The 27114-nt window shown below is 40.1% G+C and overlaps 1 long non-coding RNA gene across 2 annotated transcripts in view; it reads left to right on the top strand.

Annotated features, from left to right (window-relative positions):
* Nucleotides 1-27114, top strand: part of LOC136195101 (uncharacterized) — a 55115-nt gene that overhangs the window by 14634 nt on the left and 13367 nt on the right. Inside the window, exons 1-2 of one of the 2 annotated variants that reach the window (XR_010671782.1) lie at nucleotides 24314-24408; nucleotides 24466-24607. The exons of the other annotated variant lie outside the window; for it this stretch is intronic. This is a non-coding gene — a long non-coding RNA (uncharacterized lncRNA). Of the gene's footprint in view, nucleotides 1-24313; nucleotides 24409-24465; nucleotides 24608-27114 lie in introns of those variants that run through there. 2 annotated transcript variants of the gene reach the window in all.

The raw sequence follows: 27114 nt of genomic DNA, 5'->3' as shown, positions 1-27114 counted from the left end.
TCGCGCAAAAACGATCGCAAAAGTTTTGATGCGCAAAAACGTTCGCAAAAAGTTTTGATGCGCGAGTAGTTTTCATGCGCAAAAACGATCGCAATAGTTTTGATACGCAAAACGATCGCAATAGTTTTGATGCGCAAAAACGATCGCCATAGTTTTGATGCGCAGAAACGATCGCAAAGGTTTTGATGCGCAAAAACGATCGCAATACTTTTGATGCGCTAAAACGATGGCAAGCGTTTTGATGCGCAAAAACGGTCGTCAAGGTTTTGATGCGCAAAAACAATCGACAAAGTTACCATGCGCAAAAGATGAAAAAGAGGCAACATTACGAAAGGCCCGCGAAAATTTCCATTTTCTAAAGGCTCAGGCAGGGTTGAAAACATTTTTATGCATCAGATAAGGCATAGTTCGACTGAATCCACAGGGCCTCAAGTAAGTGCACAGGCTTTCATTTGAATGCACAGGCTTTCATTTGAATGCACAGGGCCTCAAGTAAGTGCACAGGCTCCCAAATAAATGCACAGGCTTTCATTTGAATAAACAGGCTTTCATTTGAATGCACTGGCTTTCATTTGAATGCAAAGGCTTTCATTTGAATGCACAGGCTTTCATTTGAATGCACAGGCTTTCATTTGAATGCACTTGCTTTCATTTGAATGCACAGGCTTACATTTGAATGCACAGGCTTTCATTTGAATGCACATGCTTTCATTTGAATGCACATGCTTTCATTTGATTGCACAGGCTTTCATTTGAATGCACAGGCTTTCATTTGAATGCACAGGCTTTCATTTGAATGCACAGGCTTTCATTTGAATGCACAGGCTTTCATATGAATGCACATGTTTTCATTTAAATCTAAATTGCTTCAAGTAATAGCACAGGCTCTCAAATAAATTTTTCCTGGGACAATTTGTCCTGGGACAATTTGTCCTCGGACAATTTGTCCTGGGGACAAATTGTCCTGAAGACAATTTGTCCTGAGGACAATTTGTCCTGGTACAATTCGTCCTGGGACAATTTGTCCTGGGGACAATTTGTCCTGGGACAATTTGTCCTGGGACAATTTGTCCTAAGACAATTTGTCCTCTGGACAATTTGTCCTGGGGACGATTTGTCGTTGGGACAATTTGTCCTGGGACAATTTGTCCTGGAACAATTTGTCGTGGGGACAATTTGTCCTGCGACAATTTGTCCTGGGACAGTTTGTCCTGTGACAATTTGTCCTGGGACAATTTGTCGTGGGGACAATGTGTCCTTGGGACAATTTGTCCTGTGACAATTTGTCCTGGGACAATTTGTCCTGGGACAATTTGTCCTGCGACAATTTGTCCTGGGACAATTTGTCCTGGGACAATTTGTCGTGGGACAATTTGTCGTGAGACAATTTGTCCTGGGACAATTTGTCCTGGGGACAATTTGTCGTGGGGACAATTTTTCCTGGGGACAATTTGTCCTGGGGACAATTTGTCGTGGGGACAATGTGTCCTTGGGACAATTTGTCCTGTGACAATTTGTCCTGGGACAATTTGTCCTGGGACAATTTGTCCTGCGACAATTTGTCCTGGGACAATTTGTCCTGGGACAATTTGTCGTGGGACAATTTGTCGTGAGACAATTTGTCCTGGGACAATTTGTCCTGGGGACAATTTGTCGTGGGGACAATTTTTCCTGGGGACAATTTGTCCTGGGGACAATTTGTCCTGGGACAATTTGTCCTGAGACAATTTTTCGTGAGACAATTTGTCCTGGGACAATTTGTCCTGGGGACAATTTGTCCTTGAAATTCTAAGTTAATTCAGAATAAATTCTGAATTAATGCAGAATAAATTCCCGATTTATTCTGCATTAATTAAGAATTAATTCTGCATTTATTCAGAATGAATTCTGCAATAATTGAAAATAAATTCTGCATTATTTCAGAATAAATTCTGCATTAATCTAGAATAATTTCTGCATTTATTCAGAATAAATTCTGATTTAATTGAGAATAAATTTCGCATTTATTGTGCAATAATTGAGAATAAATTCGGCATTAATTCAGAATAAATTTTGCATTTATTCAGAATAAATTCCGCATTTATTCTGCATTAATTTAGAATTTATTTTGCATTTTATCAGAATTATTTCTGCAATAATTCAGAAAAAAATCTGCATTAATTCAGAATTAATTCTGAATTAATGCAGATTTTATTTTGAATTAATGCTAAATTTTATTCTGAATTAATGCAGAATAAATTCTTCAATAATTCTTCATTAATTCTACATTAATTCAGTATAAATTCTGAATTAATTCAGAATAAATTCTGAATTAATTCAGAATAAATCCTGAGTTAAGTCAGAATAAATTCTGTGTTTATTCAGAGAATGTGAGATTTTTTCGCGATGTTTTAGCGCGCGTTACACTCGAAAAGCCCTGTAGCGAGCGAGTTTGAGGTTCTTGATCGACTTCTTGTCGTGTTCCGTCACGTTCTGAACGGTTATTGCTAAGTTTTTCGTCGTCATGGCGTTTCGGGGTGTACGAGCGATCTTTTAGAACGATCGCCGACGTATCGTCGACTCACGACGGAGCGCCTGTCGTTTTCTTCATCTTACATACGATCATGGATGCTTCATGGCAGCATAGCTCTCGTAAAGAATATAGAATGTTGAAAAGAAAGCTGAAGCACCTTGTCTACGTAAGTTCACGATCTTTTATTCTGCATTAATTAATTCAGAATTAATTCTGTATTTATTCAGAATTAATTCTGCATTAATTCAGAATAAATTCTGCATTAATTCAGAATAAATTCCGCATTTTTTCTGCATTAATTCAGAATTAATTCTGCATTTATTCAGAATAAACTCTGAATTAATTCTGCATTAATTCAGAATTAATTCTGAATTAATGCAGAATTTTTTCTGAATTAATGCAGAATTTATTCTGAATTAATGCAGTATTTATTCTGAATAAATGCAGGTTTTATTCTGAATTAATGCTGAATTTATTCTGAATTAATTCAGAATAAATTCTTCATTAATTCTTCATTAATTCTACATTTATTCAGTATAAATTCTGAATTAATTCAGAATAAATTCTGAATTAATTCAGAATAAATTCTGAATTAATTCTGCATTAATTCAGAATTAGTTCTGCATTTATTCAGAATTAATTTTGCATTAATTCAGAATAAATTCTGCATTAATTCAGAATAAATTCTGCATTCATTCAGAATAAGTTCTGCATTTATTCAGAATAAATACTGCATTAATTCAGAATAAATTTTGCATTAATTCAAAATAAATTCCGCACTTTTTCTGCATTAATTCAGAATTAATTCTGCATTTATTCAGAATTAAATCTGCATTTATTCAGAATTTGTCCTGGGGACAATTTGTCCCCAGGACAAATTGTCTTGGGACAAATTGTCCTGGGACAATTTGTCCTGGGACAATTTGTCTTGGGGAGAATTTGTCCTGGGGACATTTTGTCCTGGGACAATTTGTCCTGGGACAATTTTTCCTAGGACAATTTGTCCTGGGGACAATTTGTCCTTCTCCTATGCCTTTTGCATTCTCCCTTTGCCTTTTGCTTTCTCCCTTTGCCTTTTGCCTTCTCCCTTTGCGTTTTGCCTTCTCCTTTGCCTTTTGCCTTCTCCTTTGCCTTTTGCCTTTTCCCTTTGCCTTTTGCCTTCTCCCTTTGCCTTTTGCTTTCTCCTTTGCCTTTTGCCTTCTCCCTTTGCCTTTTGCCTTCTCCCTTTGCCTTTTGCCTTCTCCCTTTGCCTTTTGTTTTCTCCCTTTGCCTTTTGCCTTTTCCCTTTGCCTTTTGCCTTCTCCCTTTGCCTTTTGTTTTCTCCCTTTGCCTTTTCCCTTCTCCCTTTGCCTTTTGCCTTCTCCCATTGCCTTTTGCCTTCTCCCTTTGCCTTTTGCCTTCTCCCTTTGCCTTTTGCCTTCTCCCTTTGCCTTTTGCCTTTTCCCTTTGCCTTTTGACTTTTCCCTTTGCCTTTTGCCTTCTCCCTTTTTGTAAACAGGGTGTTCCTGGAGGATGTCAGATAAGTGCCTAGCAATTGTTTATGAGTTGTGCGGCTTTGTTAATGTGTATAAGGGCAATGTTAGGGCAGACTCAATACTGATAGGAATAAAATGGTTCCTAATTGTGTTACATATTTCTAATTAGTTTTCTTAGGGGCATAGGGATGGCAGGAACAATGACAAGGAGATGGGACGCGAGGGAGAAGAGGAACAAGCAGGCAGGGAGGAGAAGGAATATCAAGGGATCGATGGTATGTGATGTAGGTAGAGTTTTAGTTATTGAGGGGTCTCTAATTCGTTTTATAGATGTGTAAGAGCGTAAGGAAGAATGATACGAGCAACGGATGCGAGTGGGAAGAGGAGGATTGGAAGGGAAGGCAATCAGAAGGGAGGATGACTATCGAGGGGGCAAAGGTATGTGATGTAGGTAGAGTTGTCTTGGGACATTTGGTCCTGGGACAATTTGTCCAGGGACAATTTGTCCTGGGACAATTTTTCCTGGGACAATTTTTCCTGGGAAAATTTGTCCTTACAGGAGAGACCCGTTGGCTAGCCTCCTGTAATTTCGCTGTAATTTATTACAGGAGAGACCCGTTGGCTAACCCCCTGTAATTTCGCTGTATTTTATTACAAGAGAGACCCGTTGGCTAACCCCCTGTAATTTCGCTGTAATTTATTCCAGGAGGGACCCGTTAGCTAGCCCCTGTAATTTCGCTGTAGTTTATTACAGGAGAGACCCGTTAGCTAGCACCCTGTAATTTCGCTGTAATTTATTATTAGGATTGACCCGTTGTCTAGCCCCTGTAATTTCGCTGTAACTTTTTACAGAAGAGACCCGTTGGCTAGCCCCCTCTAAGTTGGCTGTAATTTATTCCAGGAGAGACCCGTTGACTAACCCCCTGTAATTTCGCTGTAGTTTATTACAGGAGAGACCCACTGGCTAGCCCCTATAAATTCGCTGTAATTTATTACAAGAGATACCCGTTAGCTAGCCTCTGTAATTTCGCTGTAATTTATTACAGGAGAGACCCGTTGGCTAGCCCCTGTAAATTCGCTGTAATTTATTACATGAGAGACCCGTTGGCTAACCCCCTGTAATTTCGCTGTAATTTATTACAGGAGAGACCCGTTGGCTAGCCTCTTTAATTTGGCTGTAATTTATTACAGGAGAGACCCTTTGGCTAACCCCCTGTAATTTCGCTGTAATTTATTACAGGAGAGACCCGTTGGCTAGCCCCCTGTAAGTTGGCTGTAATTTATTCCAGGAGAGACCCGTTGACTAACCCCCTGTAATTTCGCTGTAGTTTATTACAGGAGATACCCGTTAGCTAGCCTCTGTAATTTCGCTGTAATTTATTACATGAGAGACCCGTTGGCTAGCCCCTGTAAGTTCGCTGTAATTTTTTACAGGAGAGACCCGTTGGCTAGCCCCTGTAATTTCGCTGTAATTTATTACAGGAGAGACTTGTTTGCTAACCCCCTGTAATTTCGCTGTAATTTATTACAGGAGGGACCCTTTGGCTAACCTCCTGTAATTTTGCTGTAATTTATTACAGGAGGGACCCTTTGGCTAACCTCCTGTAATTTTGCTGTAATTTATTACAGGAGAGACCCGTTTACTAACCCCTGTAAATTCGCTGTAATTTATGACAGGAGAGACCCGTTGGCTAACCCCCTGTAAATTCGCTGTAATTTATTACAGGAGATACCCGTTTACTAACCCCCTGTAAATTCGCTGTAATTTATTACAGGAGAGACCCTTTGGCTAGCCCCAGTAATTTCGCTGTAATTTATTACAGGAGAGACCCGTTTGCTAACCCCTGTAAATTCGCTGTAATTTATTACAGGAGAGACCCGTTTGCTAACCCCCTGTAATTTCGCTGTAATTTATTACAGGAGAGACCCGTTTACTAACCCCTGTAAATTCGCTGTAATTTATTACAGGAGAGACCCGTTGGCTAGCCCCTGTAATTTCGCTGTAGTTTATTACAGGAGAGACCCGTTGGCTAGCCTCTTTAATTTGGCTGTAATTTATTACAGGAGAGACCCTTTGGCTAACCCCCTGTAATTTCGCTGTAATTTATTACAGGAGAGACCCGTTTACTAACCCCTGTAAATTCGCTGTAATTTATTACAGGAGAGACCCGTTGGCTAGCCTCCTGTAATTTCGCTATAGTTTATTACAGGAGAGACCCTTTGGCTAGCCCCTGTAATTTCGCTGTAATTTATTACAGGAGAGACCCTTTGGCTAGCCCCTGTAGTTTCGCTCTAATTTATTACAGGAGAGACCCTTTGGCTAACCCCTGTAATTTCGCTGTAATTTATTACAGGAGAGACCCGTTGGGCCCTCAACTTTATCTTCAATGCCTTAGAATCGAAGTTTAGGCCCTCAACTTTATCTTCAGGGCCTTAGAAACAGAGTTTAGGCCCTCAACTTTATCTTTAGCTCCTTAGAATCAAAGTTTAAGCCCTTAACTTTATCTTTAGGACCTTAGAATCAAAGTTTAGGCCCTCATCTTTATCTTCAGGGCCTTAGAATCGAAGTTTATGCCCTCAACTTTATCTTCAGGGCCTTAGAATCAATTTTTAGGCCCTCAACTTATCTTCAAATCCTTAGAATCAAAGTTTACGCCCTCAACTTTATCTTCAGGCTCTTAGAATCAGAGTTTTCGCCTTCCAATTTCTCTTCAGGGCCTTAGAATCAAAGTCTAGGCCATCAACTTTATCTTCAGGTCCTTAGAATCAAAGTTTAGGCCCTCAACTTTATCTTCAGGTCCTTAGAATGAAAGTTTAGGCTCTCAACTTTATCTTCAGGGCCTTAGCTAGCCCGTGTAAGTTCGCTGTAATTTATTACAGGAGAGACCCGTTGACTAACCCCCTGTAATTTCGCTGTAGTTTATTACAGGAGAGACCCGTTAGCTAGCCTCTGTAATTTCGCTGTAATTTATTACAGGAGAGACCCGTTGGCTAACCTCCTGTAATTTTGCTGTAATTTATTACAGGAGAGACCCGTTGGCTAACCCCCTGTAAATTCGCTGTAATTTATTACAGGAGATACCCGTTGGCTAACCCCCTGTAAATTCGCTGTAATTTATTACAGGAGAGACCCTTTGGCTAGCCCCAGTAATTTCGCTGTAATTTATTACATGGGAGACCCGTTTGCTAACCCCCTGTAATTTCGCTGTAATTTATTACAGGAGAGACCCGTTTACTAACCCCCTGTAAATTCGCTGTTATTTATTACAGGAGAGACCCGTTGGCTAGCCCCCTGTAACTTCGCTGTAATTTATTGCAGGAGAGACCCGTTTGCTAACCCCCTGTAATTTCGCTGTAATTTATTACAGGAGAGACCCGTTTACTATCCTCCTGTAAATTCGCTGTAATTTATTACAGGAGAGACCCGTTGGCTAGCCCCTGTAATTTGGCTGTAATTTATTACAGGAGAGACCCGTTGGCTAACCCCCTGTTAATTCGCTGTAATTTATTACAGGAGAGACCCGTTGGCTAACCCCCTGTTAATTCGCTGTAATTTATTACAGGAGAGACCCGTTTGCTAACCCCCTGTAATTTCGCTGTATTTTATTACAGGAGAGACCCTTTGGCTAGCCCCTGTAATTTCGCTGTAATTTATTACAGGAGAGACCCTTTGGCTAGCCCCTGTACTTTCGCTGTAGTTTTTTTACAGGAGAGACCCGTTGGCTAACTCCCTGTAATTTCGCTGTAGTTTATTACAGGAGAGGCCCTTTGGCTAGCCCCTGTAATTTCGCTGTAATTTATTACAGGAGAGACCCTTTGGGCCCTCAACTTTATCTTCAATGCCTTAGAATCAAAGTCTAGGCACTCAACTTTATCTTCAGGCCCTTAGAAAGAAGTTTAGGCCCTCAACTTTATCTTCAGGCTCTTAGAATCAAAGTTTAGGCCATCAACTTTATCTTCAGGTCCTTAGAATCAAAGTCTAGGCCCTCAACTTTATCTTCAGGGCCTTAGAATCAAAGTTTAGTCTCTCAACTTTATCTTCAGGTCCTTAGAATCGGAGTTTAGGCCCTCAACTTTATCTTCAGGCTCTTAGAATTAAAGTTTAGGCGTTCAACTTTATCATCAGGGCCTTAGAATCAAAGTTTAGGCACTCAACTTTTTCTTCAGGTCCTTAGAATCAAAGTTTAGTCTCTCAAGTTTATCTTCAGGGCCTTAGAATCAGAGTTTAGGCCCTCAACTTTATCTTCAGACCCTTAGAATAAAAGTTTAGGCCCTCAACTTTATCTTCAGGCTCTTAGAATCAAAGTTTAGACCATCAACTTTATCTTCAGGTCCTTAGAATCAAAGTCTAGGCCCTCAACTTTATCTTCAGGTCCTTAGAATCAGAGTTTTGGCCCTGAACTTTAACTTCAGACCCTTAGAATCAAAGTTTGGGCCTTCAAATTTCTCTTCTGGACCTTAGAATCAAAGTTTTGGCCTTCAACTTTATCTTCAGGGCCTTAGAATCAAAGTCTAGGCCCTCAGGTTTATCTTCAGGGCCTTAGAATCAGAGTTTAGGCTCTCAACTTTATCTTCAGGCCCTTAGAATAAAAGTTTAGGCCCTCAACTTTATCTTCAGGCTCTTAGAATCAAAGTTTAGGCCATCAACTTTATCTTCAGGTCCTTAGAATCAGAGTTTTGGCCCTGAACTTTAACTTCAGACCCTTAAAATCAAAGTTTGGGCCTTCAAATTTCTCTTCAGGGCCTTAGAATCAAAGTTTAGGCCTTCAACTTTATCTTCAGGGCCTTAGAATCAAAGTCTAGGCCCTCAACTTTATCTTCAGGGCCTTAGAATCAGAGTTTAGGCCCTCAACTTTATCTTCAGGTCCTTAGAATCAAAATTTAGGCCCTCAACTTCATCTTCAGGTCCCTAGAATCAAAGTTTAGGCCCTCAACTTCATCTTCAGGTCCCTAGAATCAAAGTTTAGGCCCTCAACTTTATCTTCAGGTCCTTAGAATCAAAGTTTAGGCCCTCAACTTTATCTTCAGGCCCTTAGACTCAAAGTTTAGGCGTTCAACTTTCTCTTCAGGGCCTTAGAATCAAAGTCTAGGCCCTCAACTTTATCTTCAGGGCCTTAGAATCAGAGTTTAGGCCCTCAACTTTATCTTCAGGTCCTTAGAATCAAAGTCTAGGCCCTCAACTTTATCTTCAGGCCCTTAGAATAAAAGTTTAGGCCCTCAACTTTATATTCAGGGCCTTAGAATCAAAGTCTAGGCCCTCAACTTTATCTTCAGGTCCTTAGAATCAGAGTTTTGGCTCTGAACTTTAACTTCAGACACTTAGAATCAAAGTTTGGGCCTTCAAATTTCTCTTCAGGGCCTTAGAATCAAAGTTTAGGCTTTCAACTTTATCTTCAGGGCCTTAGAATCAAAGTCTAGGCCCTCAACTTTATCTTCAGGGCCTTAGAATCAGAGTTTAGGCCCTCAACTTTATCTTCAGGTCCTTAGAATCAAAATTTAGGCCTTCAACTTCATTTTCAGGTCCCTAGTCTCTCAACTTTCTCTTGAGGGCCTTAGAATCAAAGTTTAGGCCCTCAACTTTATCTTCAGGTCCTTAGAATGAAAGGTTAGGCCCTCAACTTTATCTTCAGGTCCTTAGAATCAAAGTTTAGTCTCTCAACTTTATCTTCAGACCCTTAGAATCAAAGTTTAGGCCCTCAACTTTATCTTCAGGCTCTTAGAATCAAAGTTTAGGCCGTCAACTTTATCTTCAGGTTCTTAGAATCAGAGTTTTGGCTCTGAGCTTTAACTTCAGACCCTTAGAATCAAAGTTTGGGCCTTCAAATTTCTCTTCAGGGCCTTAGAATCAAAGTTTTGGCCTTCAACTTTATCTTCAGGGCCTTAGAATCAAAGTCTAGGCCCTCAAGTTTATCTTCAGGGCCTTAGAATCAGAGTTTATGCCCTCAACTTTATCTTCAGGCCCTTAGAATCAAAGTCTAGGCCCTCAACTTTATCTTCAGGCCCTTAGAATAAAAGTTTAGGCCCTCAACTTTATCTTCAGGTCCTTAGAATCAAAGTCTACGCCCTCAACTTTATCTTCAGGTCCTTGGAATCAGAGTTTTGGCCCTGAACTTTAACTTCAGACCCTTAGAATCAAAGTTTGGGCCTTCAAATGTCTCTTCAGGGCCTTAGAATCAAAGTTTAGGCCTTCAACTTTATCTTCAGGGCCTTAGAATCATAGTCTAGGCCCTCAACTTTATCTTCATGGCCTTAGAATCAGAGTTTAGGCCCTCAACTTTACCTTCAGGTCCTTAGAATCAAAATTTAGGCCCTCAACTTCATCTTCAGGTCCCTAGAATCAAAGTTTAGTCTCTCAACCTTATCTTCAGGCCCTTAGAATCAAAGTTTAGGCCCTCAACTTTATCTTCAGGTCCTTAGAATCAAAGTCTAGGCCCTCAACTTTATCTTCAGGGCCTTAGAATCAGAGTTTAGGCCCTCTACTTTATCTTCAGGCCCTTAGAATAAAAGTTTAGGCCCTCAACTTTATCTTCAGGCTCTTAGAATCAAAGTTTAGGCCATCAACTTTATCTTCAGGTCCCTAGAATCAAAGTTTAGGCCCTCAACTTTATCTTCAGGTCCTTAGAATCAAAGTTTAGGCCCTCAACTTTATCTTCAGGCCCTTAGACTCAAAGTTTAGGCGTTCAACTTTATCTTCAGGGCCTTAGAATCAAAGTCTAGGCCCTCAACTTTATCTTCAGGGTCTTAGTATGAGAGTTTAGGCCCTCAACTTTATCTTCAGGGCCTTAGAATCAGAGTTTAGGCCCTCAACTTTATCTTCAGGTCCTTAGAATCAAAGTCTAGGCCCTCAACTTTATCTTCAGGCCCTTAGAATAAAAGTTTAGGCCCTCAACTTTATCTTCAGGGCCTTAGAATCAAAGTCTAGGCCCTCAACTTTATCTTCAGGTCCTTAGAATCAGAGTTTTGGCTCTGAGCTTTAACTTCAGACCCTTAGAATCAAAGTTTGGGCCTTCAAATTTCTCTTCAGGGCCTTAGAATCAAAGTTTTGGCCTTCAACTTTATCTTCAGGGCCTTAGAATCAAAGTCTAGGCCCTCAAGTTTATCTTCAGGGCCTTAGAATCAGAGTATAGGCCCTCAACTTTATCTTCAGGCCCTTAGAATCAAAGTCTAGGCCCTTAACTTTATCTTCAGGCCCTTAGAATAAAAGTTTAGGCCCTTAACTTTATCTTCAGGCCCTTAGAATCAAAGTCTAGGCCCTCAACTTTATCTTCAGGTCCTTGTAATCAGAGTTTTGGCCCTGAACTTTAACTTCAGACCCTTAGAATCAAAGTTTGGGCCTTCAAATTTCTCTTCAGGGCCTTAGAATCAAAGTTTTGGCCTTCAACTTTATCTTCAGGGCCTTAGAATCAAAGTCTAGGCCCTCAAGTTTATCTTCAGGTCCTTGGAATCAGAGTTTTGGCCCTGAACTTTAACTTCAGACCCTTGGAATCAGAGTTTTGGCCCTGAACTTTAACTTCAGACCCTTAGAATCAATGTTTGGGCCTTCAAATTTCTCTTCAGGGCCTTAGAATCAAAGTCTAGGCCCTCAACTTTATCTTCAGGGCCTTAGAATCAGAGTTTAGGCCCTCAACTTTATCTTCAGGTCCTTAGAATCAAAATTTAGGCCCTCAACTTCATCTTCAGGTCCCTAGAATCAAAGTTTAGGCCCTCAACTTCATCTTCAGATCCCTAGAATCAAAGTTTAGGCCCTCAACTTTATCTTCAGGTCCTTAGAATCAAAGTTTAGGCCCTCAACTTCATCTTCAGGCCCTTAGAATCAAAGTTTAGGCGTTCAACTTTATCTTCAGGGCCTTAGAATGAAAGTTTAGGCCCTCAACTTTATCTACAGGTCCTTAGAATCAAAGTTTAGGTCCTCAACTTTATCTTCAGGCCCTTAGAATCAAAGTTTAGGCCCTCAACTTTATCTTCCGGTCCTTAGAATGAAAGTCTAGGCCCTCAACTTTATCTTCAGGTCCTTAGAATCAAAGTTTGGTCTCTCAACTTTGTCTTCAGGCCCTTAGAATAAAAGTTTAGGCCCTCAACTTTATCTTCAGGTCCTTAGAATCAGAGTTTTGGCCTTCAACTTTATCTTCAGGGCCTTAGAATCAAACATCTAGGCCCTCAACTTTATCTTCAGGGTCTTAGAATCAGAGTTTAGGCCCTCTACTTTATCTTCAGGTCCTTAGAATCAAAGTTTAGTCTCTCAACTTTATCTTCAGGTCCTTAGAATCGGAGTTTAGGCCCTCAACTTTATCTTCAGGCCCTTAGAATCAAAGTTTATGCCCTCAACTTTATCTTCAAGTCCTTAGAATCAGAGTTTAGGCCCTCAACTTTATCTTCAGGCTCTTAGAATCAAAGTTTAGGCCCTCAACTTTATCCTCATGTCCTTAGAATCAGAGTTTTGGCCATGACCTTTATCTTCAGGCCCTTAGAATCAATGTTTGGGCCTTCAACTTTATCTTCAGGGCCTTAGAATCAAAGTCTAGGCCCTCAAGTTTGTCTTCAGGGCCTTAGAATCAGAGTTTAGGCCCTCAACTTTATCTTCAGGCCCTTAGAATAAACGTTTAGGCCCTCAACTTTATCTTCAGGCTCTTAGAATCAATGTTTAGGCCATCAACTTTATCTTCAGGTCCTTATAATCAAAGTCTAGGCCCTCAACTTTATGTTCAGGTCCTTAGAATCAGAGTTTTGGCCCTGAACTTTAACTTCAGACCCTTAAAATCAAAGCTTGGGCCTTCAAATTTCTCTTCAGGGCCTTAGAATCAAAGTTTAAGCCTTCAACTTTATCTTCAGGTCCTTAGAATCAGAGTTTTGGCCCTGAACTTTAACTTCAGACCCTTAGAATCAAAGTTTGGGCCTTCAAATTTCTCTTCAGGGCCTTAGAATCAAAGTTTAAGCCTTCAACTTTATCTTCAGGGCCTTAGAATCAAAGTCTAGGCCCTCAACGTTATCTTCAGGTCCTTAGAATCAAAGTTTAGTATCTCAACTTTATCTTCAGGCCCTTAGAATCAAAGTTTAGGCGTTCAACCTTATCTTCAGGGCCTTAGAATCAAAGTTTATGCCCTCAGCTTTATCTTCAGGTCCTTAGAATCAAAGTTTAGGCCCTCAACTTTATCTTCAGGGTCTTAGAATTAGAGTTTAGGCCCTCAACTTTATCTTTAGCTCCTTAGAATCAAAGTTTAGGCCCTCAACTTTATCTTCAGGTCCTTAGAATCAAAGTTTAGGTCCTCAACTTTATCTTCAGGTCCTTAGAATGAAAGTTTAGGCCCTCAATTTTATCTTCAGGTCCTTAGAATCAAAGTTTAGGCCCTCAACTTTATCTTCAGGTCCTTAGAATGAAAGTTTAGGCTCTCAACTTTATCTTCAGGGCCTTAGCTAGCCCATGTAAGTTCGCTGTAATTTATTACAGGAGAGACCCGTTGGCTAACCCCGTGTAATTTCGCTGTAATTTATTATTAGGATAGACCCGTTGTCTAGCCCCTCTAATTTCGCTGTAATTTATTCCAGGAGAGACCCGTTGGCTAGCCCCCTGTAATTTCGCTGTAGTTTATTACAGGAGAGTCCCATTGGCTAGCCCCTATAAATTTGCTGTAATTTATTACAGGAGATACCCGTTAGCTAGCCTCTGTAATTTCGCTGTAATTTATTACAGGAGAGACCCGTTGGCTAACCCCCTGTAATTTCGCTGTAGTTTATTACAGGAGAGACGCGTTGGCTAGCCCCCTGTAAATTCGCTGTAATTTATTACAGGAGATACCCGTTTGCTAACCCCCTGTAATTTCGCTGTAATTTATTACAGGAGAGACCCGTTTGCTAACCCCCTGTAATTTCGCTGTAATTTATTGCAGAAGAGACCCGTTGGCTAGCCCCTGTAAATTCGCTGTAATTTATTACATGAGAGACCCGTTGGCTAGCCCCTGTAAGTTCGCTGTAATTTATTACAGGAGAGACCCTTTTGCTAGCCCCTGTAATTTCGCTGTAATTTATTACAGGAGAGACCCGTTGGCTAGCCCCTGTAATTTTGCTGTAATTTATTACAGGAAAGATCCGTTGGCTAGCCCCCTGTAATTTCGCTGTAATTTATTACAGGAGAGACTTGTTTGCTAACCCCCTGCAATTTCGCTGTAATTTATTACAGGAGAGACTTGTTTGCTAACCCCCTGTAATTTCGCTGTAATTTATTACAGGAGAGACCCGTTAGCTATCCCCTGTAATTTCGCTGTAATTTATTACAGGAGAGACCCGTTAGGTAGCCCCTGTAATTTCGCTGTAATTTATTAGAGGAGAGACCCGTTGGCTAGCCTCTTTAATTTGGCTGTAATTTATTACAGGAGAGACCCGTTGGCTAACCCCCTGTAAATTCGCTGTAATTTATTACAGGAGAGACCCGTTTGCTAACCCCCTGTAATTTCGCTGTAATTTATTACAGGAGAGACCCGTTGTCTAACCCCCTGTAATTTCGCTGTAATTTATTACAGAAGAGACCCGTTGGCTAGCCCCTGTAAATTCGCTGTAATTTATTACATGAGAGACCCGTTGGCTAGCCCCCTGTAACTTCGTTGTAATTTATTGCAGGAGAGACCCGTTGGCTAGCCCCTGTAAGTTCGCTGTAATTTATTACAGGAGAGACCCTTTTGCCAGCCCCTGTAATTTCGCTGTAATTTATTACAGGAAAGATCCGTTGGCTAGCTCCCTGTAATTTCGCTGTAATTTATTACAGGAGAGACCCGTTGGCTAACCTCCTGTAATTTTGCTGTAATTTATTACAGGAGAGACCCGTTGGCTAACCCCCTGTAAATTTGCTGTAATTTATTACAGGAGTTAACCGTTTACTAACCCCCTGTAAATTCGCTGTATTTTATTACAGGAGAGACCCTTTGGCTAGCCCCAGTAATTTCGCTGTAATTTATTACAGGAGAGACCCGTTTGCTAACCCCCTGTAATTTCGTTGTAATTTATTACAGGAGAGACCCGTTTACTAACCCCTGTAAATTCGCTGTAATTTATTACAGGAGAGACCCGTTGGCTAGCCCCTGTAATTTCGCTGTAGTTTATTACAGGAGAGACCCGTTGGCTAGCCTCTTTTGTTTGGCTGTAATTTATTACAGGAGAGACCCGTTGGCTAACCCCCTGTAATTTCGCTGTAATTTATTACAGGAGATACCCGTTGGCTAACCCCATGTAATTTCGCTGTAATTTATTACAGGAGAGACCCGTTGGCTAACCCCCTCTAATTTCGCTGTAATGTATTACAGGAGAGACCCGTTGGCTAACCCCCTGTAATTTCGCTGTAATTTATTACAGGAGAGACCCGTTGGCTAACCCCCTGTAATTTCGCTGTAGTTTATTACAGGAGAGACCCGTTTGCTAACCCCCTGTAATTTCGCTGTAGTTTATTACAGGAGAGACCCTTTGGCTAGCCCCTGTAATTTCGCTGTAATTTATTACAGGAGAGACCCTTTGGCTAACCCCTGTAATTTCGCTGTAATTTATTACAGGAGAGACCCGTTGGGCCCTCAACTTTATCTTCAGGGCCTTAGAATCAAAGTCTAGGCTCTCAACTTTATCTTCAGGGCCTTAGAATCAGAGTTTAGGCCCTCAACTTTATCTTCAGGCCCTTACAAAGAAGTTTAGGCCCTCAACTTTATCTTCAGGCTCTTAGAATCAAAGTTTAGGCCATCAACTTTATCTTCAGGTCCTTAGAATCAAAGTCTAGGCCCTCAACTTTATCTTGAAGTCCTTATAATCAGAGTTTTAGCTCTGAACTTTAACTTCAGACCCTTAGAATCAAAGTTTGGGCCTTCAAATTTCTCTTCAGGGCCTTAGAATCAAAGTTTTGGCCTTCAACTTTATCTTCAGGGCCTTAGAATCAAAGTCTATGCCCTCAAGTTTATCTTCAGGGCCTTAGAATTAGAGTTTAAGCCCTCAACTTTATCTTCAGGCCCTTAGAATCAAAGTCTAGGCCCTCAACTTTATCTTCAGGCCCTTAGAATAAAAGTTTAGGCCCTCAACTTTATCTTCAGGCTATTATAATCAAAGTTCAGGCCATCAACTTTGTCTTCAGGTCCTTATAATCAAAGTCTAGGCCCTCAACTTTATCTTCAGGTCCTTTGTAGCCGTTGTGGTAGTTGTTGTAGTTGTAGCCGTTGTAGTTTCTTCCCGGAATATATACACAGCTTGCCGGAATATATACACCGCTTGCCGGAATATATACATCGCCTTCCGGAATATATACACCCCTTTCCGGCGGAGTACGTACACGCCTGCCGGTATATATACACCGCCTTCCGGCGGAGTACGCACACTGCCCTTCGGAATATATACACCGCTTGCCGTAATATATACACCGCCTGCCTCCGGAGTATGTACACCGCTTGCCGTAATATATACACCGCCTGCCGGCGAAGTACGTACACCGCTTGCAGTAATATATACACCGCTTGCCGGAATATATACAAAGCCTGCCGGCGGAGTACGTACACTGCCTTCCGGAATATATACACCGCTCTCCGGAGTATATACACCGCCTGTCGGCGGAGTACGTACACGCCTGCCGGTATATATACACCGCCTTTGGCGGAGTACGTACACTGCGTTCCGGAATATATACACCGCTTTCCGGAATATATACACCACCTGCCGGCGGAGTACGTACACCGCCTGCCGGAATGTATACACCGCCTGCCGGAATATATACACCGCCTGCCGGCGGAGTACGTACACGCCTGCCGGAATATCTACACCGCTTGCCGGCGGAGTACGTACACGCCTGCTGGAATATATACACCGCTTGCCGGCGGAGTACGTACACGCCTGCCGGAATACATACACTGCTTGCCGGCGGAGTACGTACACGCCTGCCGGTATATATACACCGCCTGCCCGCGGAGTATGTACACCGCCTCCGTAATATATACACTGCCTGTCGGCAAAGTACGTACACTGCCTTCCGGAATATATACACCGTTGTAGCCGTTGTAGTCGTTGTAGTCGTTGTAGCCGTTGTAGTCGTTGTAGCCGTTGTACCGTTGTAGCCGTTGTAGTCGTTGTAGCCGTTGCAGTCATTGTAGTCATTGTAGCCGTTGTAGCCGTTTTAGTCGTTGTAGTCATTGTAGTGATTGTAGTCGTTGTAGTCATTGTAGCCGTTGCAGTCATTGTAGTCATTGTAGCCGTTGTAGCCGTTTTAGTCGTTGTAGTCATTGTAGTGATTGTAGTCGTTGTAGTCATTGTAGCCGTTGCAGTCATTGTAGTCATTGTAGCCGTTGTAGTCGTTGTAGTCGTTGTAGCCGTTGTAGTCGTTGTAGCCTTTGTAGCCGTTGTGGTAGTTGTTGTAGTTGTAGCCGTTGTAGTTTCTTGCCGGAATATATACACCGCTTGCCGGAATATATACACCGCCTGCCGGAATATATACACCGCCTGCCGGCGGAGTACGTACACCGCTTGCCGGAATATATACACCGCCTGCCGGAATGTATACACCGCTTGCCGGCGGAGTACGTACACGCCTGCAGGAATATATACACCGCCTGCCGGAATATATACACCGCTTGCCGGCGGAGTAAGTACACGCCTGCCGGTATATATACACCGCCTTCCGGCGGATTACGTACACTGCCTTCCAGAATATATACACCGCTTTCCGGAATATATACACCGCCTCCCGGCGGTGTACGTACACCGCCTGCCGGAATATATACACCGCCTGCCGGAATATATACACCGCTTGCCGCCGGAGTACGTACACGCCTGCCGCAATATATACACCGCTTGCCGCCGGAGTACGTACACGCCTGCCGGAATATATACACCGCTTGCCGGCGGAGTACGTACACGCCTGCCGGTATATATACACCGCCTGCCGGCGGTGTACGTACACCGCCTGCCGGAATATATACACCGCCTGCCGGAATATATACACCGCCTGCTGGCGGAGTACGTACACGCCTGCCGGAATATATACACCGCTTGCCGGAATATATACACCGCTTGCCGGCGGAGTACGTACACGCCTGCCGGAATATATACACCGCCTGCTGGCGGAGTACGTACACGCCTGCCGGAATATATACACAGCCTGCCGGAATATATACACCGCCTGCCGGTGGAGTACGTACACCGCTTGCCGGAATATATACACCGCCTGCCGGCGGAGTACGTACACCGCTTGCCGGAATATATATACACCGCCTGCCGGAATATATACACCGCCTGCCGGCGGAGTACGTACACCGCTTGCCGTAATATACACACCGCCTGCTGGCAGAGTACGTACACGGCTGCAGGAATATATACACCGCCTGCCGGCGGAGTACGTACACGCCTGCCGGAATATATACACCGCCTGTCGGCAAAGTACGTACACTGCCTTCCGGAATATATACAACGCTTGCCGGAATATATACACCGCCTCCGGCGGAATACGTACACGCCTGCCGGAATATATACACCGCCTGCCCGCGGAGTATGTACACCGCTTGCCGTAATATATACACCGCCTGCCTCCGGAGAATGTACACCGCTTGCCGTAATATATACACCGCCTGCCGGCGAAGTACGTACACCGCTTGCCGTAATATATACACCGCTTGCCGGAATATATACAAAGCCTGCCGGCGGAGTACGTACACTGACTTCCGGAATATATACACCGCTCTCCGGAGTATATACACCGCCTTCCGGCGGAGTACGTACACTGCCTTCCGGAATATATACACCTCTTTCCGGAATATATACACCGCCTGCCGGCGGAGTACGTACACCGCCTGCCAGAATATATACACCGCCTGCCAAAATATCTACACCGCTTGCCGGAATATATACACCGCCTGCTGGTTGAGTACGTTCACCGCCTGCCGGAATATCTACACCGCCTGCCGGAATATATACACCGCCTGCTGGCGGAGTAGGTACACTGCCTGTCAGAATATATACCCCGCCTGCCAAAATATCTACACCGCCTGCCAGAATATGTACACAGCCTGCTGGCGGAGTACGTGCACCACTTGACGGAATATATGCACCGCCTTCTGGACGAGTACGTACACCGCCTCCCAGAATATATACACCGCCTGCCGGAATATATACAACGCCTGCTGGCGTAGTACGTACACCGCTTGCCGGAAAATATACACCACTTGCTGGCTGAGTACTTACACCGCCTGCCAGAATATATACACCGCCTGCCTGAATATATACACCGCTTGCCGGAATATATACACCGCCTGCTGGCGGAGTACGTACACCGCCTGCCAGAATATCTACACCGCCGGCCGGAATACACCGCCTGCCGGAATATATACACCGCCTCTGGCAGTGAACGTACACCGCCTGCCGGAATATATACACCGCCTGCCGGAATACACCGCCTGTTAGAATATCTACACTGCCTGCTGGCGGAGTACGTACACCGCTTGCCGGAGTATATACACCGCCTGCCGGAATATATACACCGCTTGCCGGAATATATACACCGCCTGCCGGAATACACCGCCTGTTAGAATATCTACACCGCCTCCTGGCGGAGTACGTACACCGCTTGCCGGAATATATACGCCGCCTGCCGGAATATATACGCCGTCTGCCGGCGGAGTACGTACACCGCCTGCGGGCAGAGTACGTACACCGCCTGCCAGAATATATACACCGGCTGCCAGATTATATACACCGCCTGCCGGCGGAGTACGTACACCGCCTACCGGCGGAGTACGTACACCGCCTGCCGGCGGAGTACGTACACCGCCTACCGGCGGAGTACGTACACCGCCTGCCGGCGGAGTACGTACACCGCCTACCAGCGGAGTACGTACACCGCCTGGCGGCGGAGTACGTACGCAGCTTACCGGAATATATACACCGCCTGCCGGCGGAGTACGTACACCGCCTGCGGGAATATATACACCGCCTGCGGGCGGAGTACGTACACCGCCTGCGAGAATATATACACCGCCTGCCGGCGGAGTACGTACACCGCCTGCTAAAATATCTACTCCGCCTGCTGGCGGAGTACGTACACCGCTTTCCGGAATATATACACCGCCTGCTGGCGGAGTAGGTACACCGCTTGCCGGAATATATACACCGCCTGCCGGCGGAGTACTTACACCGCCTGCCAGAATATCTACACCGCCTGCCGGCGGAGTACGTACACCGCCTGCCGGAATATCTACACCGCCTGCTGGCGGAGTACGTGCACCGCTTGACGGAATATATACACCGCCTGCTGGCTGAGTAGTTACACCGCTTGCCGGAATATATACACCGCCTGCTGGAGGAGTACGTACACCGCCTGCGAGAATATATACACCGCCTGCAGGAATATATACACCGCCTGCTGGCGGAGTACGTACACTGCCTGCCAGAATATCTTCACCGCCTGCAGGAATATATACACCGCCTGCTGGCGGAGTACGTACACCGCCTGCCAGAATATATACACCGCCTGCCGGAATATATACACCGCCTGCCTGCGGAGTACTTACACTGCCTGCCAGAATTCATTCAAAATAAATTCTGCATTAATTCAGAATAAATTATGCATTAATTCAGAATTAATTCTGAATTAATTCAGAATAAATGCTACATTTATTCAGAATAAATTCTGCAATAATTCCGAATAAGTTCTGCATTAATTCAGAATAAATTCTGCAATAATTCAGAATAAATTCTGCATTTATTTAGAATAAATTCGGCATTAGTTCCGAATAAATTCTGCATTAATTCAGAATAAATTCTGCTTTTATTCAGAATAAGTTCTGCATTAATTCAGAATAAATTCTGCATTAATTCAGAATAAATTCTGAATTAATTCTGCATTAATTCAGAATTGATTCTGCATTAATTTTGTATTAATTCAGAATAAATTCTGCATTAGTTCAGAATAAATTCTGCATTAATTAAGAATAAATTCTGAATTAATTCTGCATTAATTCAGAATAAATTCTGCATTAATTCAGAATAAATTCTGCATTAATTCAGAATAAATTCTAAATTAATTCAGAATAAATTCTGCATTAATTCAGAATAAATTCTAAATAAATTCTGAATTAATTCTGCATTAATGCAGAAATTATTCTAGATTAATGCAGAATAAATTCTGCATTAATTCAGAAAAAATTCTCCATTAATTCAGAATAAATTCTGCATTAATTCAGAATAAATTTTACATTTATTCGGAATAAATTCTTCATTAATTCAGAATAAATTCCGCATTTATTCTGCATTAATTCAGAATTAATTCTGCATTTATTCAGAATTAATTCTGCATTTATTCAGAATTTGTCTTGGGTACAATTTGTCCCCAGGACAAATTGTCCTGGGACAATTTGTCTTGGGACAATTTGTCCTCGGACAATTTGTCCTGGGGACAATCTATCCTGGGGACAATTTGTCCTGGGACAATTTGTCCTCGGACAATTTGTCGTGGGACAATTTGTCCCCAGGACAATTTTTCCTGGGGACAATTTGTTCCCAGGACAATTTGTCCTGGGCCAATTTTTCCTTCTACAATCCTTCCTTGAAATTCTAAGTTAATTCAGAATAAATTCTGCATTAATGCAGAAAAAATTCCCGATTTATTCTGCATTAATTAAGAATTAATTCTGCATTTATTCAGAATTAATTCTGCAATAATTGAAAATAAATTCTGCATTATTTCAGAATAAATTCTGCATTAATCTAGAATAATTTCCGCATTAATTCAGAATAAATTCTGCATTAATTCAGAATAAGTTCTGCATTAATTCAGAATAAATTCTGCATTAATTCAGAATAAATTCCGCATTTATTCAGAATAAATTCCGCATTTATTCTACATTAATTTAGAATTTATTTTGCATTTTATCAGAATTATTTCTGCAATAATTCAGAATAAAATCTGAATTAATTCAGAATTAATTCTGAATTAATGCAGAATTTATTCTGAATTAATGCAGAATTTATTCTGAATTAATGCAGAATTTATTCTGAATTAATGCAGATTTTATTCTGAATTACTGCTGAATTTTATTCTGAATTAATGCAGAATAAATTCTTCATTAATTCTTCATTAATTCTACATTAATTCAGTATAAATTCTGAATTAATTCAGAATAAATTCTGAATTAATTCAGAATAAATCCTGCATTAAGTCAGAATAAATTCTGTGTTTATTCAGAGAATGTGAGATTTTTTCGCGATGTTTTAGCGCGCGTTACACTCGAAAAGCCCTGCTCGTCGTTCGTCTCCTGTGCATCGCTTAGCGAGCGAGTTTGAGGTTCTTGATCGACTTCTTGTCGTGTTCCGTCACTTTCTGAACGGTTATTGCTAAGTTTTTCGTCGTCATGGCGTTTCGGGGTGTACGAGCGATCTTTTAGAACGATCGCCGACGTATCGTCGACTCACGACGGAGCGCCTGTCGTTTTCTTCACCTTACATACGATCATGGATGCTTCATGGCAGCATAGCTCTCGTAAAGAATATAGAATGTTGAAAAGAAAGCTGAAGCACCTTGTCTACGTAAGTTCACGATCTTTTAATCTGCATTAATTCAGAATTAATTCTGTATTTATTCAGAATTAATTCTGCATTAATTCAGAATAAATTCTGCATTAATTCAGAATAAATTCTGCATTAATTCAGAATTAATTCTGAATTAATTCAGAATAAGTTCTGCATTAATTCAGAATAAATTCTGCATTTATTCAGAATAAATACTGCATTAATTCAGAATAAATTCTGCATTAATTCAGAATAAATTCTTCATTAATTCTTCATTAATTCTACATTAATTCAGTATAAATTCTGAATTAATTCAGAATAAATTCTGAATTAATTCAGAATAAATTCTGAATTAATTCTGCATTAATTCAGAATAAATTCTGCATTAATTCAGAATAAATTCTGCATTAATTTAGTTTAAATTCCGCATTTATTCAGAATAAATTCGGCATTAGTTCCGAATAAATTCTGCATTAATTCAAAATAAATTCTGCTTTAATTCAGAATAAATTCTGCATTAATTCAGAATAAATTCTGCATTAATTTAGTTTAAATTCCGCATTTATTCAGAATAAATTCAGCATTAGTTCCGAATAAATTCTGCATTAATTCAGAATAAATTCTGCTTTTATTCAGAATAAGTTCTGCATTAATTCAGAATAAATTCTAAATTAATTCAGAATAAATTCTGCATTAATTCAGAATAAATTCTAAATAAATTCTGAATTAATTCTGCATTAATGCAGAAATTATTCTAGATTAATGCAGAATAAATTCTGCATTAATTCAGAAAAAATTCTCCATTAATTCAGAATAAATTCTGCATTAATTCAGAATAAATTTTACATTTATTCGGAATAAATTCTTCATTAATTCAGAATAAATTCCGCATTTATTCTGCATTAATTCAGAATTAATTCTGCATTTATTCAGAATTAATTCTGCATTTATTCAGAATTTGTCTTGGCTACAATTTGTCCCCAGGACAAATTGTCCTGGGACAATTTGTCTTGGGACAATTTGTCCTCGGACAATTTGTCCTGGGGACAATCTATCCTGGGGACAATTTGTCCTGGGACAATTTGTCCTCGGACAATTTGTCGTGGGACAATTTGTCCCCAGGACAATTTTTCCTGGGGACAATTTGTTCCCAGGACAATTTGTCCTGGGCCAATTTTTCCTTCTACAATTCTTCCTTGAAATTCTAAGTTAATTCAGAATAAATTCTGCATTAATGCAGAAAAAATTCCCGATTTATTCTGCATTAATTAAGAATTAATTCTGCATTTATTCAGAATTAATTCTGCAATAATTGAAAATAAATTCTGCATTATTTCAGAATAAATTCTGCATTAATCTAGAATAAATTCTGCATTAATTCAGAATAAATTCCGCATTTATTCAGAATAAATTCCGCATTTATTCTACATTAATTTAGAATTTATTTTGCATTTTATCAGAATTATTTCTGCAATAATTTAGAATAAAATCTGAATTAATTCAGAATTAATTCTGAATTAATGCAGAATTTATTCTGAATTAATGCAGAATTTATTCTGAATTAATGCAGAATTTATTCTGAATTAATGCAGATTTTATTCTGAATTAGTGCTGAATTTTATTCTGAATTAATGCAGAATAAATTCTTCATTAATTCTTCATTAATTCTACATTAATTCAGTATAAATTCTGAATTAATTCAGAATAAATTCTGAATTAATTCAGAATAAATCCTGCATTAGGTCAGAATAAATTCTGTGTTTATTCAGAGAATGTGAGATTTTTTCGCCATGTTTTAGCGCGCGTTACACTCGAAAAGCCCTGCTCGTCGTTCGTCTCCTGTGCATCGCTTAGCGAGCGAGTTTGAGGTTCTTGATCGACTTCTTGTCGTGTTCCGTCACTTTCTGAACGGTTATTGCTAAGTTTTTCGTCGTCATGGCGTTTCGGGGTGTACGAGCGATCTTTTAGAACGATCGCCGACGTATCGTCGACTCACGACGGAGCGCCTGTCGTTTTCTTCACCTTACATACGATCATGGATGCTTCATGGCAGCATAGCTCTCGTAAAGAATATAGAATGTTGAAAAGAAAGCTGAAGCACCTTGTCTACGTAAGTTCACGATCTTTTAATCTGCATTAATTCAGAATTAATTCTGTATTTATTCAGAATTAATTCTGCATTAATTCAGAATAAATTCTGCATTAATTCAGAATAAATTCTGCATTAATTCAGAATTAATTCTGAATTAATTCAGAATAAGTTCTGCATTAATTCAGAATAAATTCTGCATTTATTCAGAATAAATTCTGCATTAATTCAGAATAAATTCTGCTTTAATTCAGAATAACTTCTGTATTTATTCAGAATAAATACTGCATTAATTCAGAATAAATTCTGCATTAATTCAGAATAAATTCTTCATTAATTCTTCATTAATTCTACATTAATTCAGTATAAATTCTGAATTAATTCAGAATAAATTCTGAATTAATTCAGAATAAATTCTGAATTAATTCTGCATTAATTCAGAATAAATTCTGCATTAATTCAGAATAAATTCTGCATTAATTTAGTTTAAATTCCGCATTTATTCAGAATAAATTCGGCATTAGTTCCGAATAAATTCTGCATTAATTCAAAATAAATTCTGCTTTAATTCAGAATAAATTCTGCATTAATTCAGAATAAATTCTGCATTAATTTAGTTTAAATTCCGCATTTATTCAGAATAAATTCAGCTTTAGTTCCGAATAAATTCTGCATTAATTCAGAATAAATTCTGCTTTTATTCAGAATAAGTTCTGCATTAATTCAGAATAAATTCTGCATTAATTCAGAATAAATTCTGAATTAATTCTTCATTAATTCTACATTAATTCAGTATAAATTCTGAATTAATTCAGAATAAATTCTGAATTAATTCAGAATAAATTCTGAATTAATTCTGCATTAATTCAGAATAAATTCTGCATTAATTCAGAATAAATTCTGCATTAATTTAGTTTAAATTCCGCATTTATTCAGAATAAATTCGGCATTAGTTCCGAATAAATTCTGCATTAATTCAAAATAAATTCTGCTTTAATTCAGAATAAATTCTGCATTAATTCAGAATAAATTCTGCATTAATTTAGTTTAAATTCCGCATTTATTCAGAATAAATTCAGCTTTAGTTCCGAATAAATTCTGCATTAATTCAGAATAAATTCTGCTTTTATTCAGAATAAGTTCTGCATTAATTCAGAATAAATTCTGCATTAATTCAGAATAAATTCTGAATTAATTCTTCATTAATTCTACATTAATTCAGTATAAATTCTGAATTAATTCAGAATAAATTCTGAATTAATTCAGAATAAATTCTGAATTAATTCTGCATTAATTCAGAATAAATTCTGCATTAATTCAGAATAAATTCTGCATTAATTTAGTTTAAATTCCGCATTTATTCAGAATAAATTCGGCATTAGTTCCGAATAAATTCTGCATTAATTCAAAATAAATTCTGCTTTAATTCAGAATAAATTCTGCATTAATTCAGAATAAATTCTGCATTAATTTAGTTTAAATTCCGCATTTATTCAGAATAAATTCAGCATTAGTTCCGAATAAATTCTGCATTAATTCAGAATAAATTCTGCTTTTATTCAGAATAAGTTCTGCATTAATTCAGAATAAATTCTGCATTAATTCAGAATAAATTCTGAATTAATTCTGCATTAATTCAGAATTGATTCTGCATTTATTCAGAATTAATTTTGTATTAATTCAGAATAAATTCTGCATTAGTTCAGAATAAATTCAGAATTAATTCTGCATTTATTCAGAATTAATTCTGCATTAATTCAGAATAAATTCTGCATTAATTCAGAATAACTTCTGCATTTATTCAGAATAAATTCTGCAATAATTCAGAATAAATTCCGCATTTTTTCTGCATTAATTCAGAATTAATTCAGAATAAATTCTGAATTAATTCTGCATTAATTCAGAATTAATTCTGCATTTATTCAGAATTAAATCTGCATTTATTCAGAATTTGTCCTGGGGACAATTTGTCCCCAGGACAAATTGTCTTGGGACAAATTGTCCTGGGACAATTTGTCCTGGGACAATTTGTCTTGGGGAGAATTTTTCCTGGGGACATTTTGTCCTGGGACAATTTGTCCTGGGGACAATTTGTCCTTCTCCTATGCCTTTTTCTTTCTCCCTTTTGCCTTTTGCCTTCTCCCTTTTGCCTTTTTCCTTCTCCCTTTGCCTTTTGCCTTCGGCCTTTGCCTTTTGCTTTCTCCCTTTGCCTTTTGCCTTCTCCCTTTGCGTTTTGCCTTCTCCCTTTGCCTTTTGCCTTCTCCCTTTTCGTTTTGCCTTCTCCCTTTGCCTTTTTCCTTCTCCCTTTGCCTTTTGCCTTCTCCCTTTGCCTTTTTCCTTCTCCCTTTGCCTTTTGCCTTCTCCCTTTGCCTTTTGCCTTCTCCCTTTGCCTTTTCCTTCTCCCTTTGCCTTTTGCCTTCTCCCTTTGCCTTTTGCCTTCTCCTTTGCCTTTTGCCTTCTCCCTTTGCCTTTTGCCTTCTCCCTTTTGCCTTTTGCCTTCTCTCTTTTGCCTTTTGCCTTCTCCCTTT

Source organism: Oscarella lobularis, chromosome 14 (assembly GCF_947507565.1).
Source record: "Oscarella lobularis chromosome 14, ooOscLobu1.1, whole genome shotgun sequence".
Classification (NCBI taxonomy): Eukaryota; Metazoa; Porifera; class Homoscleromorpha; order Homosclerophorida; family Oscarellidae; genus Oscarella; species Oscarella lobularis.
This window is presented reverse-complemented; position numbering and strand designations above follow the sequence as displayed.